This window comes from Thermobia domestica, chromosome 11 (genome assembly GCF_964235325.1).
Source record: "Thermobia domestica chromosome 11, izTheDome1.hap1.1, whole genome shotgun sequence".
Taxonomy (NCBI): Eukaryota; Metazoa; Arthropoda; class Insecta; order Zygentoma; family Lepismatidae; genus Thermobia; species Thermobia domestica.
Genome location: NC_137464.1, coordinates 24386364 through 24394542, shown reverse-complemented (window position 1 = coordinate 24394542; position 8179 = coordinate 24386364).

Here is an 8179-nt window from a genome sequence, read left to right as displayed (position 1 = left end):
ATTAGTATTCAGTATTAAAACTAAAGATTGTACAATATTACATACATCCAAATTCTGGAGACTTCTACAGCAATAATATTGCAAGAAAGATGGAGCAGAGTACATTAGCATCGTACACTATGAACATGATTTGAGGTATTTCGAACGAATAGGGGGGAAAAATTAAAAATTTGGCTTTTGCACAAAACTTTGTTGAAAAAGTATTTAGAATTTCGTACATGGTTTTTACAAGACGTAAATATTAAAATGGTGTTTACAGCAACATGGTATCCCAAACTATTCCAGGAAAATAAAATACATAAGTAGGGATTTCTTTACTGCTTAAAATGATGAATTAGTGCGAAATTTTTTAAAATGATTGTTGCCTCTCTTCCTTCCATAACAATACAGCAATACTTTTTGGTAGCTCTAATTACAGCTAGTTCTCGCAGTTACATAATATTGGACGCTGTTATAAATTTTACCAATGTTTATCACAATTTCGGAACTGTTTAATTGCTGTAAACGATATTTTGATTATTACGTATATTTAAAATCATTTACTTGATTGGATGTAATACGAAGCAGTTTTTCGAAACTTTTTTAAAAATCAAACTTTCCATTCCTTGTAACTTTGTCTCTATTAATCCGGAAACACATCACATTATCTTAGTATTCTAGAAGAGCATTGTCCCATACGTCTCACTACATCATCATTGTATTCAGTACTAAGGTACTCTAGAAGTGCATCGTCTCATACGTCTCACTACATCATCATTGTATTCCGTACTAAGGTACTCTAGAAGTGCATTGCCCCATACCGCTCACTACATCATCATTGTATTCGGCATTAAGGTACTCTAGAAGTGCATTGTTCCATCCTTCTCATTACATCATCATTGTATTCGGCACTTAGGTAATCTAGAAGTACATTGTCCCATCCATCTCACTACATCATCATTGTATTCGGCACTAAAGTGCTCTAGAAGTGCGTTGCTCTATCCATCTCACTGCATCATCATTGTATTCGGCACTAAGGTACTCTAGAAGTGCATTGTTCCATTCGTCTCACTACATCATCATTGTATTCGGCACTAAAGTACTCTAGAAGTGCATTGTTTCATCCGTGTTACTACATCATCATTGTATTCGGCACTTAGGTAATCTAGAAGTACATTGTCACATCCATCTCACTACATCATCATTGTATTCGGCACTAAAGTGCTCTAGAAGTGCGTTGCTCTATCCATCTCACTGCATCATCATTGTATTTGGCACTAAGGTACTCTATAAGTGCATTGTTCCATTCGTCTCACTACATCATCATTGTATTCGGCACTAAAGTACTCTAGAAGTGCATTGCCCCATACGTCTCACTATATCATCATCATTGTATTCGGCACTTAGGTAATCGTAGTACATTGTCCCATCCATCTCACTACATCATCATTGTATTCGGCACTAAAGTGCTCTAGAAGTGCGTTGCTCTATCCATCTCACTGCATCATCATTGTATTCAGCACTAAGGTACTCTAGAAGTGCATTGTTCCATTCGTCTCACTACATCATCATTGTATTCGGCAACTAAGTACTCTAGAAGTGCATTGCCCCATACGTCTCACTATATCATCATTGTATTCGGCACTAAGGTACTCTAGAAGTACATTGTTCCATCCATCTCACTACATCATCATTGTATTCGGCACTAAAGTGCTCTAGAAGTGCATTGCTCTATCCATCTCACTGCAACATCATTGTATTCGGCACTGAGGTACTCTAGAAGTGCATTGTTCCGTCCGTCTCACCTGCGTTATTACTGTTGTAGAGATCTTCAAAATTTGTGTGTTAGCGATATTGAAGCATCTTTTGATTGCACGCAATGTTGAATAGTACGAGTATATGTACTGTATATGTAGCGTAAGTAGTATTGTGTATGCAGTATTGTAAGTTTTTCTTTTAATCTGTAGATTCGAAACAATCTTATGTTGTGCCATTTGAAAAAAAAAACACTTTATGTTGGGATGGCAAAATTATTAAACTGGTGGAAATGAAGGGTATATCAAACAATTTTCCTCTGTTGATATTAGCATCATTCAAATATTTACATTTTTATCTAATAGGTTAAAAGTTACTATGGTGTTTCATGGTAAATGGTTCGCCCTCCTTCATATACGATGGTGTGACGGAATAAAGAAGCACTGCGAAATAAGATGGGAGAGACTTATCCTAAGATAGGTGCTTATAAGGAAGAGTTTTTATCTCGTTTTAGGCAAGGAGGAGGAAAAGATTGGAAAGTTGGTGGCGTGTAAAAAAAATAACTGAAACAGACCAATATTATTATCCAATTCATAGTTTTCGGGTTCATTAATATAATAGTGGCACTTTCCATATTTAAGACCCAATTCATACCTCGTCCGTATTCCAAAGAGTGAAGGGGCTAGAAAAATTCCATAAACCGTACGAATAATATTTGGTCATTTTAGCTAGTACATTATAACAATGCATTATGGGGTTGTCCGTGGTAAAGAAATTAATGAAGTTTTGTGCAAGTAATTCACAGTAAAAATGGTAATTTTAATGTAAAAAAAAAAAAACGATGGGATTCAAATTAGAATCTTAAAAGTACTATAAACACGAGTAGTTTCCTTGTGTTTCCAAAATGACTGGCAAGTGGCAGAGTGACCTACAGCACAGGAGATGGCAACAGCATTAGTACGAAGATGGCCGCCCCAATAACAACATGAACCGCTATCATTACAGGTGATGAGACCTGGGTTCACTATCACCAACCAGAAACAAAAAGATCAAGCAAAGAATGGCACCATAGCTCACCACGGAAACCCCAAAAATTCCGTACTCATCCATCAGTGAGAAAAGTCGTGCTCACTCTAATGGAAAGCAAAGGGAGTCATTTTGTAACATTATGTGGTGAGGGGGGGGGGGCAATAGTAACCAGTATGTCTTATTCATATCTGCTTACAAACCAACTTCGCCCGGTAATTCGGAGTAAACGACGAGGCGACCGCGTCAAGACCAAAAAACTTTTTAAATGTGGTATCCATACACTTGTGAAGCGTTGGGATACTTGCATTGAACGACAGGGAAACTACGTTGAAAGATCATAGGTATGTTTTTTCTTAGTTGTTATAATTGTTATAATATAATATTTACAGCACTTTTAAGATTTTCATTTGAATCATTATTTATATATTTATCTTGTTCTGACACTTTTTCAAATTTAGCTAGGGTCGCTAACCTCCACCTTCTTCTATCTTGCCATATCCACTGACAAGGAACCCCTTGAGTGCGAGGTCGCAAGTGCAATCTCTAGTAAGGCTCATTTGAAAGTGTGGTGTAAACAATGATGACAGGAAAAATATTAGCTGCTAATGACTCAATATGCGCATCAGAAGGGCGACAGAAAATACGTGTCCAGGAGGTGCAGAAATCAACCTTCTGTAGGATGTATGTGTTACACTTCACGAAATGGAGAAGTCGTCGACATTCAGGAAATGTTCAAAATAAACCATTAAAATGCACTATGAACATAGAATGAAAATGACTCGCCACAGTGATTACAAACGTTCGCACCATCAAGATCAAAGGCGAGCTTCTTGGGAGTTACAAACCGTTCAGGGCGTTCAGTTAGGTATACAGTTTTAAAGAACGCGTATAGAATCATATTGGAGTAACAGGTGCCATCCCATTCCATCAGTTCTTATCTCCCCGCTATACCATACCAATATGAATCAGTATGCATTATGAATCAGTATGCACAAAGTTCACTTGGCGGGGACTGGGATCGAACCTGGGACCCCAAGCACCGGGGATGAACGCTCTACCACTGAGCCACCGCGACCTGCTACACTCCGAAACTTGAAATCAGCGACGCAAATACGCTAGTGGTCGCCTGGGGCAAGAACTAGTCTTAGCGCCCCCCTGACAAACCAAACCTAAACGCTCCCCCCAAATATTTGCCGAATTTAGCTCCCATTTTGCGCCCTCCAAATCCAGCGCCCGGGGCACGAGCACAGTTTGCTCCCCCTCTAGTTACGTCACTGTCCGTTGTCCGCGTTATATAGTTTCCGTTTAATGAAGGGTCCGTTCAAGAGAGGTTTTACTGTATTTCATAGTAATTCACGTTTATTAATCATCCGTCTCGTTTCGTCTAGAGGGCATAATCATGAAACTAAAATTTCATGTCATTTTCAAACTGTAATAATCCATTATAAATAAGTTAGTAATTGAAACAGAGAAAGATAAACAAACGTCTAAGAGCAACGTGAAACAAACACATGAAGAAGCAGAATATACAACACAACATCTTATAGACTATGATACTATATTTCAAAGAGAATAAAAGTTTCATTAACACACGAAAAGCTGATTTTAATTAAGAGATAAAAAGAAAAACAGCACTTTGAATTCGAAGTGTTATCAAAGAGAATATTCAGACTGAAGTCTAACCATTTCCTCATCGTAAATTGAGGAAAGAATCACAGAAGATGAAAAACGTCTTGTGTCTATTAATAAAATATGCAGTCTTGCTCTTTTTTTTAAAAAAAAGAAAAAGAAACAAACATACATACATACACTGAGAAAAATCCGTTATCTGGATAGTAATATATTGTATTATACAAATATATGGAATTCCATATGTTTACTACCGAAATCTGCACGAAGCATACGTCATTCATATGCTACACACGTACTCCCTTTTCCACGCCTAGATGTTACATCACGCAGCTGCAGGATATCTAACACTTAACATCTTCCTATAATACATACATATATGTATGTTACATACGTCAGCTATACGCTATATACGTCCATTTGTATATAAGATACTTCTCACCTTTATACAGTTATTTCTTTCATACGTAAAGTAAGTATAGAAGGAACACATATACAGATAGTATTATGAAACATACGTTTTCAGTTAAGAGTCTTCATCCCGGCGAAATTAAAATACCGCTAATTTTACAGTAATTAAGTGATATCTTCAAATAGATAAAAGATAATTGAAATATGGAAGAAGAGCGCTCTAGACAATATTATTTTGCGTGAGGTACCGTTATCACAAGTCGCCTAGTGGCTTTCCGTTTTCAGCTGTTTAGTAACACGAAAATAAATGTCGATTTTCAAAATGGCTCGAAAAATAGAAAGCAGATAAGTGAGTCGTGATAACGTTTCTCATGTAAAATAATATTGTCTAGGGCGCTCTTATTCCACATTTCGATTATCTTTTATCTATTTGAAGATATCACATAATTACTGTAAAATTAGCGGTATTTTAATTTCGCCGGGATGAAGACTCTTAAGCACGTTTGCTGCTGGATGTTATATATAATTAGTCGTACGTTAAGTCAAAAAGCTATAGTATTTACGCTTGTAACCTACGTTTTTACGTTCGCCACACACTTTTTTTTTTTCACTGTGTACATACGAAATGGAAACCCACCTCTCTTTACAAGGTCATACACGTTTTATAGCAACTGTACTTATTAAAAGAAAGACGTGAATCATCTAAACAAGATTCATAGTAGTCAATGTATAAGAAATACATAGGACTTTTGAAAGTTAAATGGATAGCCAGGCATCTTTCAACAAGAATTTACACGAAAAGTAGACTTCGTGAATATAGAGAAGAAAGTTTTCGAAGTATTTCCTCCTCGGATCACACACTTTGGATTCATCACTGCATGAGTCGTCAAACGTGCCAAAGACTATAGATACATACTGTTGAGTTGAGTTGATTTTGAGTTTAACATCCCTTTCAGCACTATGAGACGTGGCTCTATGAGGCTCTATGAGACGTGAACCTACTGATTAACGTGGAATCCGAACCACATGAGCTCAGGCCGGGAATTGAACCCGGGTCTCCCACGCCAAAGGCGCGTACGCCACGAAGGCGCTCTATATACATACTGTGCAGTTGCCCCTTAAAGCATCTACCACCATGTGCAGTTGCCCCTTGTTAGTTTGAGAGCTTAGATAATGCGCTTATAGATAGTATAATTGGGGATGTTAGAATTGACAAGTTGCGCGCAGGATTTTTTTAACCATTGAATTTGACAGAACGTGTACAGGATTTGATTTGGGTTGCATGTAAATAAAATTAAACATATGTAAAAAGAGATAGATTGTGATGTTAAAGGGGTTGAAAGGGGGTGAGAAGGGAGCAACTATTAGGATTGGTTAATTTACTTACACTTACTTGTAAATTTTGGTGTTGCTTTTTTGAAGATTTTTTTAGTGGATTGATGTTTTCCCATCCTTTTATTTGGTTGGTTGGTTGTTTAAGTAGTTGAGAGTTAAGGGTTAGCGAAACCCGGGCAGGAAAACCAACGTTGCGAATATACCGGTAGTAAATTTAATTAAAGTTGAATTTACTTTTTAACGGATTATTTATTGTAACTGATAGTTATAATGCTAACTAAGGCGAAGTGCTTTTTAAGTTAGAGCAAGGTAGACTTTTTGTTAAAACGAAATTGTGGTTCGTGCTTTTACATGTTGATTTCTTTTTTTTTTCTTTTTTTTTTTTTTTTGCAATTCGGACTACTTTTTTAAAAGTGTTTTAAAGTTTTTTGTTTGATGTTCCTTCCGGGTTGATTTTTTTCGGTTGTTGACTATGTTTTTTTTTTTTTTTTGTTTTGATGAAAAAGTGCGTGCTCATAGATTAACAAAGGTGAGGTGATGATAGGAATGCTGACAGGAAAACAATTTGTTGTTTTTATTGATTGAGAAATTACAAGTGTAAGAAAGAAATGACGGACAGCAAGAAAACTTTTTGGTAGGAAAAGCAACTGAACTTAGAAAAAAAATTGAAAAGTGATTTAACATTAAATGAACGATTATGCTTTTTACTGTAATGAGTTTTAAAATAAAATGTTTTATAATTTAAAATAAAATGTTTTGTTATGTGTTCAAATACACATATCTTCACAATACTGTATTAAACTTTTAAGTGTAATACAGTATGTATCTATAGTCTTCTTAATGACTTAGAAATTAGAATTTAGGTTAACTTAAACAAGGAGTAAATGAATCCTTTCTTGTACGTAAAGGGATAAGCAAGCCGTTGTGATTGTCCACATTGAGAATTTATACCAAACCAGTCGACCCACAAGGAAGCACAAAAATAATATAGTTCGACTGTCGGATCAACCTGCGGAAGTTATTGAAAACAGTACTCAAATTAAGTCCCTTGTTTCAACGGTATAGACAAAAGGTCATTTGAGGGGACGTATGGAGTTCAGTGACCAATTGCACAAATATAGTTGATTGACGAAATAACAGGAATAGCAGTGAAAGAAAGATCCATTGAATTACTACCACTCATATGTCAGACGTTAGGGAATGCAACCAACTTTTCTATTCAGCTGTAGTGTGAACCCTGCTTAACCATAATCTATTATCAGTTCATCCGTAAGTGACGTGGCATTCTGTTGAGGTATCATTATTACCTTGCCCATTTTCAAAGATTGTTGTAATCTGTGACAATATTCGTACGTCTCCGAGGTTATTGTGAGTCTGTATATTTCCATTCCTCGACGGATGCAAGCGTGTCCACCCTTTGGAATCTTGTAGTATAGTCACTTGTATTGTCCATAAATTCGGTTTATTGCCTGTTCGACAGCGACATGTTCATGGGGAAGTTTCTAGAAATTCTTATCAAATTAAAACTTTTTGTTTAGACTTAGTATCAAAAGAAGATTTCAAAAGATATAACTTTTGCGGCTAATTATGCTATCATCAACGTAAGTAAATTGTGACTTTCATATGCAATTTGTACTTCAAATATGTTTTTACACATTATTTCCAGAAACTAAAGCTTTTTTATCGATAGCAGTGTGCTCAAAATATGTAAGCAATGATTATTCAATTCAAGTTTCCTTATGCGGAAAATGTAATTATAGAGATGTAAGTGACTATGAAATGGAGAGTGCAAATACTGTTTTTTCCTTAAACAAGAAACCTGACTTTCAGGAATATATTTGGGCACATACTCAATTTAGATCAACTCAGACACATTGGCGGAAGTAAAAAGTAAATTATCTCAATGCAGCTCAACTCACAAATAGACACGTTAACGGAAGTAAAGAGTAAACTATCTCAATGCAGCTCAACTCACAAATAGACACGTTAACGGGAGTAAAGAGTAAACTATCTCAATGCAGCTTAACTCACAAATAGACAC